This window comes from Crocodylus porosus, unplaced genomic scaffold, assembly GCF_001723895.1.
Source record: "Crocodylus porosus isolate Cpor-Errol unplaced genomic scaffold, CroPor_comp1, whole genome shotgun sequence".
NCBI lineage: Eukaryota > Metazoa > Chordata > Crocodylia > Crocodylidae > Crocodylus > Crocodylus porosus.
Genome location: NW_017728949.1, coordinates 49,041,082 through 49,049,656, shown reverse-complemented (window position 1 = coordinate 49,049,656; position 8,575 = coordinate 49,041,082). Strand labels below are relative to the sequence as shown.

General features: G+C 39.2%; 1 long non-coding RNA gene across 1 annotated transcript; it reads right to left on the bottom strand.

Moving 5' to 3' along the window:
* Nucleotides 1-1,987: 1,987 nt before the first annotated feature.
* On the bottom strand, nucleotides 1,988-5,828 carry LOC109322748. Its single transcript, XR_002104477.1, has 2 exons — nucleotides 5,682-5,828; nucleotides 1,988-2,063 (listed from the first exon to the last, which is right to left on the bottom strand). It is a non-coding gene; the product is annotated as an uncharacterized LOC109322748 (long non-coding RNA).
* Between the last annotated feature and the right edge of the window lie 2,747 nt (nucleotides 5,829-8,575).

Sequence of the window (8,575 nt, the reverse complement as noted above, 5' to 3'; positions counted from 1 at the left end):
TACCTCAGGTCCAGGTGGATAGCCATGATGTCCCTGCCAGTCAATCAGGCATGGTTCAGCTATTCAGCTCCACTCAGGCATCTTCGAGAGCCCAGGGAGCTTACGGGACACACTGCAAGGCATGTGGAAGCCCTCCCTACCTGCTCCATGGCCATTCAGGCAGGCTCCAAGTCCCGCTCCCCACAAGGGCTAATGTGGTCTGTTTCTTCCTCGCCTTATCTTAGGTGCTTAGAGTGAAGCTCAAAAGTACTTCCACCACAGGCTCCTGAATGCCTGTATTTAGCCTCAAATTCTAGGAGTGCCTAGGCCTTATGTCTGCATTTGGAGCAGATAAGATTAGAGGGTGCCAATTAGTTTCTTTATTTCTTGCTTAGCTGAAAAATTGTAAATATGCAATCGGAAGCACAGCTACAAAAATATGTAAATATGTCCAAAAGCTTTCTCTATTTAGATTAGGTAATTAGACAAGCATATATATTTTAAGTATGTTTCAGGGTTTTTTCCTGTGGTATTAATTTGTCTTCACATATTCTGCTGAGATCTTTGTGGTCCTTCATGTAGAGAATTGGAACTGAAGACTAGAGGTACTGTGTAGCACATTGTTGTTGTTGTCTACACCAGATAGATTAGATTTATATGGAGTAATCAGCAAAAAACAACAATGTTCAAGTGATGACTATCATGATTTGAATCAAAAAGGTCCAGGTCACAATTCACTCAGTTAAAAAAAAACCTCATGCTACCTTTTTAAAATACTTTATAAAATCCAAGTCACTTCTTAATGCGTGTATGGTTGTCTTATTAATTAATTCAAATACAGTTTAGTTTCTCCACTGAGAGGAGAATAAACCCTTTAATTGTTATATTTCAGATGTTTCAGAGTCCCCAGGCTATAGTAACATTTGATAAGTATCATGTCAAATGCAATGTTTCAAAAGTGAGTTTGATTAAAAATACGTACAATTAATGAATTGTCAAAAAGCAGTGTTCTTTAGAAGGCATAATTTTAAAAAATGTCTATTTTAATCTTTGCAGTATAACTGTCTCTGGTATTTCTGTCATTTGGTAATGCTTCCAGACACATTCATGGTGGTCATCTTTGATCATATGCATTCAAGAGATTCCAAGGTTTTTTCATTTGCATAAAAAACAAAGAAAGCATTGTCAGTAATCCCTAAATATGCATTTTGAATCAAGTTACACCTAACTGCTATACAAAGACTCAGTGTCTTGATGCTAATTTATTGAAAATGGCTTGGCCTTTAGGAATTTCCCATTGGCACTCACTAGAACTCAACTCAAAGTGGCAATGGCAAAAAGAATCAAAACTGCATTTATGCTGACATCTAAGCCCTAGTGTTCAAATTGTGTGTGCCCTGAAATAAAATACCATAGAAGGAAAAGCAAAATATTAAAAATACTTTAGTTGCCAAGATCACACCAGAAAAGAATGAAAAACGTTTCTTTTTTCTTTCCTTTCCTTTCTTTTTTTAAATGAAATATAAAGTGTTAAAGACTCAACCTAAAGAAAGAATTAAGCATAAGATGAAAAAAGGGTTGAGGTAGAGTACACAATGTTACAGTGAATGCCTTATATGTAGATTGTACATATGTACAACTATTTAGACTAAGATCTGTAAATAACATATGTATGATCATTGAGCTAGTTAATTTGTTTTCCTGTTGAATATGTGTGTTTATTTTATGAGCAGAGTTGTGAAAAGTCCGTTCACGTCAAAATGTGTTGCTAAGCATAAACATGCTGCTTCACTTTAGGCAGGATCAGGAAAGACCCTGGGTGTGTAATCTATGAATTGACTCTATCCTGATATTGCCCAGGTTTTGAATTACTAAACTATGGCTCACAACAACAACAAAAATTTAACCTTTAAATAGAGGCACCAAAATAATTTAAAACAGATTGGAAGGTTTAAAGGGCTCCAAGAGTAAGCAGTTCATATTTCAGTTCCTCCTCTCTAGGGCCTACCTATTTGGTGTTCAAAGTTCATCTCATATTGCAGCTGCTTATGTTCACATTTTCTGCAATGTATGGATGAAATGTCCTAGGAAAAAAAAACATAAAATATACAACATTAAAAAATATCTTCCCTAAAACAATGGCTTGGCTGTTATTGGGCAGGGAATAGGACAAATCACCCAGAGGCTTTTAAGTAAGAACTGAAAAAAAAAGAGTACAGAGAGAAAATGAGAAGATTTTAAAGGGAATTTCAGTTTCAGGGGATTTTTTTTATTCAAAGTTCTTGCAGGTTATAGAACCCATTATTTTTTGTTCTTTTATTAAAAATTTCTTTGTAATTCATTTGGACTTCCTTGCCACCAGGCACAGATAGATAGCAACAACAAACAATTATACTACATATTTATCACTTCATTCCATTTCACAGTGTATCTCCGATTATGGGAACAATACATTTTTGCACCTTGCTTTGGTTGTTATTTGTCAAGAGTAGCCTTTATAAACAATATATTTTCCCATTTTAATAAAAGGCTACAGCTGCATTAAATGTGTGGGATGTGATTTGAAACAAAAAACCCACTAGACTACTGGCTAGGGTTTCACAAGAAAAACACTTTATTTAGTATAACACCATTTTACACTATGAACACCTTTTATTGAGAGATAAGATAGATGCCTTAATTTTATTACATTTTCTAGCTTTACAGAAATGTGTATTTAATCAACATTTTATACTAGGTTATGTTAATTTTCACCAGAGTAACAAAAATTTGGTTTAGCAGCAAATGAAATTTTTGTTGCCAGCAATCTTCATACACTATGCATTGTGTATTAGGACTTTTTCTGCATATATTATTTCTTGAGGTTCTCTCAAATCATATGATTAACATATCATAAAAATAGTTGAAGATCTCAAGTCAGTGGGATTTTTTCTATCACCTATGATGGGGCCAAGATTTGACCCTGTGTGTGTAATCCATTGAGTCACTAACTTTCAAGGAACTAGGCTCAAGACCCAAATATACTGGAATATATAGTTCCACTAACTATATAACTTTATAAGCTAAGGTTCTGTTAGCAGTAGGAGCAAATCTTACAATACTCTACTCTTCCTATCTTCTAGATGTGGCAAAGAAAATCCTCTTATAAGAAAGAAACAGGAAGTATAAAAGTGAAACAGTGGAGCCCAGTCATGTGGGGAAAAAAGTGGTTTTGAGGAGTGGAGGCACAGAGGAGGTGTGGGGAACACACTACAACAGTGGCACACCTTGAAGAACAGAAGTAATTACCCTCTTCTTTCCCTGTCCCCCAGAAGTATGGCTCTTGCATAGCCATGCTACCATTGGCTCCTTTTCCATAACTGCATAAACTCTTTTGTGGTACAATGTGGGAGAGTTAATACTATTCGTAACAACTTTCACTTCAGCTTAAGTATCCAGCAGACCTCTTCTGGCCCCAGGTGCCTTGCCCTGTGATTTTGTGCTTATTGGGATGGCATGATAAGAAAGCAAATGAACTGTGTCTTCCCCTTCCACATCACTATGGGCCACTTCTACAGAATTCAGTTCCTGTAGTTGTTCACTAATGGATTAGAACATATAAGCCAAGGTAACTAATCTACTATTTTAATTCAATATATCTTGTTCTCTGTACATGAAAATGTTATCATTATGGATAACGTGACTCACATTTTAAAAAAAATAATAAAATGGTACAAAATATGCTTTATGCTAGTATTCATGGGAGCCACAACATTGGGCATTTAACAGAGTAAAATTATCTGAGAAAATTGTGTAAAGGAGTGGGGCTTGGTCCAAACAAATCAATGGAAAGACTCTGCAAAATTCCCATTGACTTCAATTTAAGCTATTTCTTTAGGGCCAGATTCCTATACCAGCCACAGAATCAGTGTGGAGCATGGTACTATCCAATGGGTGGGTCTACAAATGCAAATGCTGCTGAATGGGTTTACTCCAGAATAATTTACTCTGGAGTAAACCCACCCTTGATGTCTGCATACATTTGGAAGCAGATTTGCTGCTCCTGGAATCAGTCTTGCACTGGCCCCCTACAGCAGCCAGGGGGAGCTCTGGGATCTTCCTGGGTGCTAGTCCAGGGGCTGGCAGGAAGCACAGGGCCCAGAGATAGCTGTCTCCTGGTGGGGGCTCCCTGCTCCCAGGAGACTGCTGACATGGTGTACTCCAGTGGCAAAGCATGGGCAGGGACAAAGCAACAGGAAGCTTCCAGCCCCAGCTCCCCAATCAGGTCCACAAGGCTTGGAAAGAGCTATGGGAGAGTGGGAGGTCCCAGGCCCCTGCCCTAATCCACTGTTGGGGCAGCTAGAAGTGAGTCCCTAGCTGGGCAGGGATTCCCTTCCAAGTTGATGGTTTGCTTCCCCACCAGCAGATCAGAGCAGGGGGCTTGGACCTTCCCCTCTCTGCAGTTGTTTTCAAGCCTCATGGCTTGATCACCCAAATGGGGCACTGGGATAGGAAAAATCTGTGGTGCTGAGACCTGTCCCTGACTGAGACACTTCCTGGATAGCCCCAGGGTGCATAGGGAAGTCTGCAAGTGCAGCCCAGAGTTGGCTGGAGACTACCTGACATGGGACCATCCCCAGCCACCTCCATGTTGCATGGGCAAACTTCCCCATGCAGCCCAGGGCTGGCCTGGAACTGTTCTGGTCAGGGGCAGGTCCCAACTAGCTCCAGGCTGGATAGGAATCTCTCCTCACACAGGGAGGTCCCTTTCCCAGCTCCACGATCATGGAGCTGGAGCTGGGAGCTTGCTCTCTGCGATCAAGGAGTAAACCCCCAGTCCCCACTCTGTGATTGCAATTTTGGAGTAAGGGCTGGGAACTCCCTGCTGCCAGGGAAGGGGATGTTGTCCCTGTCTGGGCTCCAGTGGTGGAACCTGACCTGGCAGCAGGCAGTTCCCTGAGGGAGGGAGCAATTTCCTGCCCCCTGCTGCCTGGGTAACAGAAAGCAAATTTGCTTCTGGTCAGCTGTCTACATGTGCCTTACTGAACAGTAATTACTTGGTAGTTAATTTTCTACTTGTATTTGCAGGCAGCAAATTAACTGCTGAGTAGAACAAATTACTGGACAGTAAGGGTTTGCATGTGTAGATGCAAATGCTTACTATGCCATAATTTGCTCTGCTACACAATAAAGTGTCTCACATAGATGTACCCAATGTGAGTAAGGGAGGTTGGAACAGAATCGTTACTTTTAAAAGGCCTATATGATTCAAATTGTTTCACAGTTTGTACCTTATAAAGACTAATTTCAGACATAAGTGAGCACTTTGTCTTACTTGCTTTGTTTGTTTGGCCCTGTTCATGATGGGGAGTTTTGCCATGATGGCAAGTTTTGCTGTTCAAGTGCGGAGTTGGACTTTGGATCATACTTCAATTTGGAGACACCTAAGGGTATCATAGCATTAGAAATCAGTCTTTTGTTTCACTTGTACTCTATTTGTGAAAGTCACCTTGAAAACTAAAGCACTTGTAGGTCACACTATAGAACTTGGTAATGAATACACTTCCGGATAACATTCCTTCTCAGAGTCTGCCTTGTCTTTAATGGATTTTGGGAAGCATAGCACATTACCTATGTATGCTACATTTGCTTTTGCTATTTATATATTTATTTGAAACTTTAATGAAAATGCAGATGTAATAGATCCTTTATATGGGGTTTACCTTGCATGCGTGTCAGTTTTCAGGTTAATTGATTATGCCAGAAGCTCTATAAATATCAATAGCATATGGAAAGGTTAAGCTGGGGTTTCTCCACGACTGGATACATGCTCTTTATTGATGGTACAACCATAATCCAACCATAATAGCAGTGCTTTGAGTGTGAAATAGAGTAGAACATTAGATAATTTGCACCAATGACTGACTAGGGGACACACACTAAATTTATGATTTTTGCAAACATATACAGTATAACCTCATAAATCTGGTTATCAAAATTCTGGAATTCTCAAAAATCTGGCACTCAAAAAACCCCAAAACACTATATCAGGGGTTTTCAACCTCTTTTGACCAGTGTGCACCCCAGTGGCCGGTCATGGAAAGGGGATGGGTAGGGAATAGCAGCAGCTGCACGCGGAGCAGTGACGCAGGGTGATGGATGGCGGTGGCAGCCGCCACGTGTAAGCTTCCCTTCCCCACCCCCTGACCCTCCCATCCAATCATCTGGGCAGCACCAGGTTATGCACTTTCCTTCTGTTTAAAAAATCCAGAATTTTCAAATTTCTGGCAGGTGCGAGGTCCTAAGGATGCTGCATTTTTGAAGTTGTACTGTATACACAATAAAAAAAAAATCATGGCTAATGTATACAGTAATGTGCTTTACTCATTTATTTTGCCAACTGCAGTTTAGTGGTAAGCTATGTAAGATACTTTTTCAATTCCTGTTAAATGAATGGTCATATACTCTTTTTAAATAATGTTATCTCAGTAAAAAGAGAAGATTTAAGGCAGTGATACTCAACCAGGGTGCCAGAAGATCCCAGGGTGCACCATGGTTTTTAAAAAGTACTTCAGATAAAACATTTTTAGGAGAATATGGTCCCTAGATGTCATTCTCAAGTTGTTTCAAGGTGCTAAGTGGCAAAGACATTCTAGAGCTGACAAACAACCTCAGGCTTCTCTTCTCAGAGCCCTCAACAAACAAGGCATATTTATTGCAGGGCAGGGGAAAGCAAGTAGATATGCCTATTACTTCAGGGTGTGTTTGCTGTAAAGCAGCCATAGAAGTCCCAGGACAAGCTATCATAAGTTGGAGCAGATCAAGGGTACACTATATAACTAACACTGTGGGTCACACTGGCCAGGCAGAACTTAGGCAGCACAATTATGTCATTAATCTTTTTACTGTCAGGTCCTTCTGAGCTGGACCTCCCATCATTGCATTTCCTTCATATTCTATCATTTCCCCCATATTTGAATAGGTAATAGCTTCAGTTAAATGAGTTGAATATGGGTTGCATTACAGGTATAGGTAAAAGTTAAAAGCTACAATGTGTTAAGCAACTGCTCTGAGGATAAAACTGCTACGTGTTAAGACTATTTAGTAAGTGTACATAATTCTATAAAGTACCATATTTTAAATTTAGAAGTCAATACAATGTTAATTTCAATGTGTGATATGAAAGGGTGTGAGATGTTTTGTAACAGAAATGTAGATGCTTTTCTTTTCAGCAAGCAGTACTCCATTTTCCAATCACATATATAATAGCAATTACTTTAATATTAATAAAATGAATTTTGCTGATTCTAGAAATAGTCCTGTGTCTCAGTTTCAAAAAGCATTTTTTGTTTGCCAAATAAATTACATTTAGTGTTGAATTCAAGAGAGTACAGAGAATATAATGACAAATAATCATCAAGCTCATTTTAGCCTGTTATTTATTTCTATGCTTTGTTACATGACTCTTCAGTTGCACAGAGAAATGGTAACTACATTGACATGAAGAGGAGAATTCCCACTGACTTCATGGGATCATCTGTGTTTAATGTTCAGACTATTCCCGAAGGGCCAGATTTCTCCATTCAGTAACATACTCCAAGAAATCCCACTGGAATCAGTAAGGATTATAGTATTATTCAGTGGAGGTAAAAGAAAGAGGATTTGGTCCACAATTTTAAAAAATGCTACATGACCCAAATTGAAACACAGCTTATATCTCATAAAGATTGATTTCTCATACAACTGAGCAGTCATGTGTGATTTTATCTCTCATTTCTTTTATTATTTGTTAAGATTTGTCTATGTTGAAGATTTTAGCTGCTGGTGTCTGATCACAAGTCGAGCTGCTTCAGAGCAAATGACTAGGGTAGACTGGGTAAACTGTGATAATCTATGTCTACCTCATACAGTCTACTCCAGCTTGGACCTGAGGGAGATGCACCAGTTCCAGATGTAATTTATAGCAGCTTTTCTTGCCAAAACATGAGGGTTTGCACTGGTGCAATTAGACCACTGGCTAAAATTGGGGAAATCACAGGAGTAAGTAAGACTTTACGTGGTTGAGTAGACCTATGGTCCTCATTCATATGTCTTCTACAGTGGAGGATTTACAGGGGATATATAGAGAGGAGAATAGTTGCTGCTCTTCTTTCCTGTATCTTTTTTCCCATGGCTTTGGCATGATGTCATTCAACATATCTAATAGGCACGTTGTCCAGCTCTAACCAGCTGGAATACCAAATCTTACTTCTTTTTCATGTGAAAAATTAGTTGTGCTTTTATCACAACTAATCTTGTAAAGCACCAAACATAACCCTGCATCATATCTGGAACAAGAAAGTAAAAAGCCATTGCTTTCTCAGGGCTGCAGTTCAGGATACTAAACAAAGATTTATAAATAACTTTGCATTTTGAGGGATGGAAAGCTCTTGGAAGTCAAGAGCAAAGATTCATGAATCATAGAGCTAGTATTAGAAGAGACCATGATGATCACCAGTCCAGCCACTGCAAATATGCAGGGTTTGCCATTCCTAAGCCATTCCAAATAGATGCCTAACCAATCTTAAAATCTTAAATGAAAGTGATTCCCTAGGTCAGTGGTCTCCAAAGAGGGGTG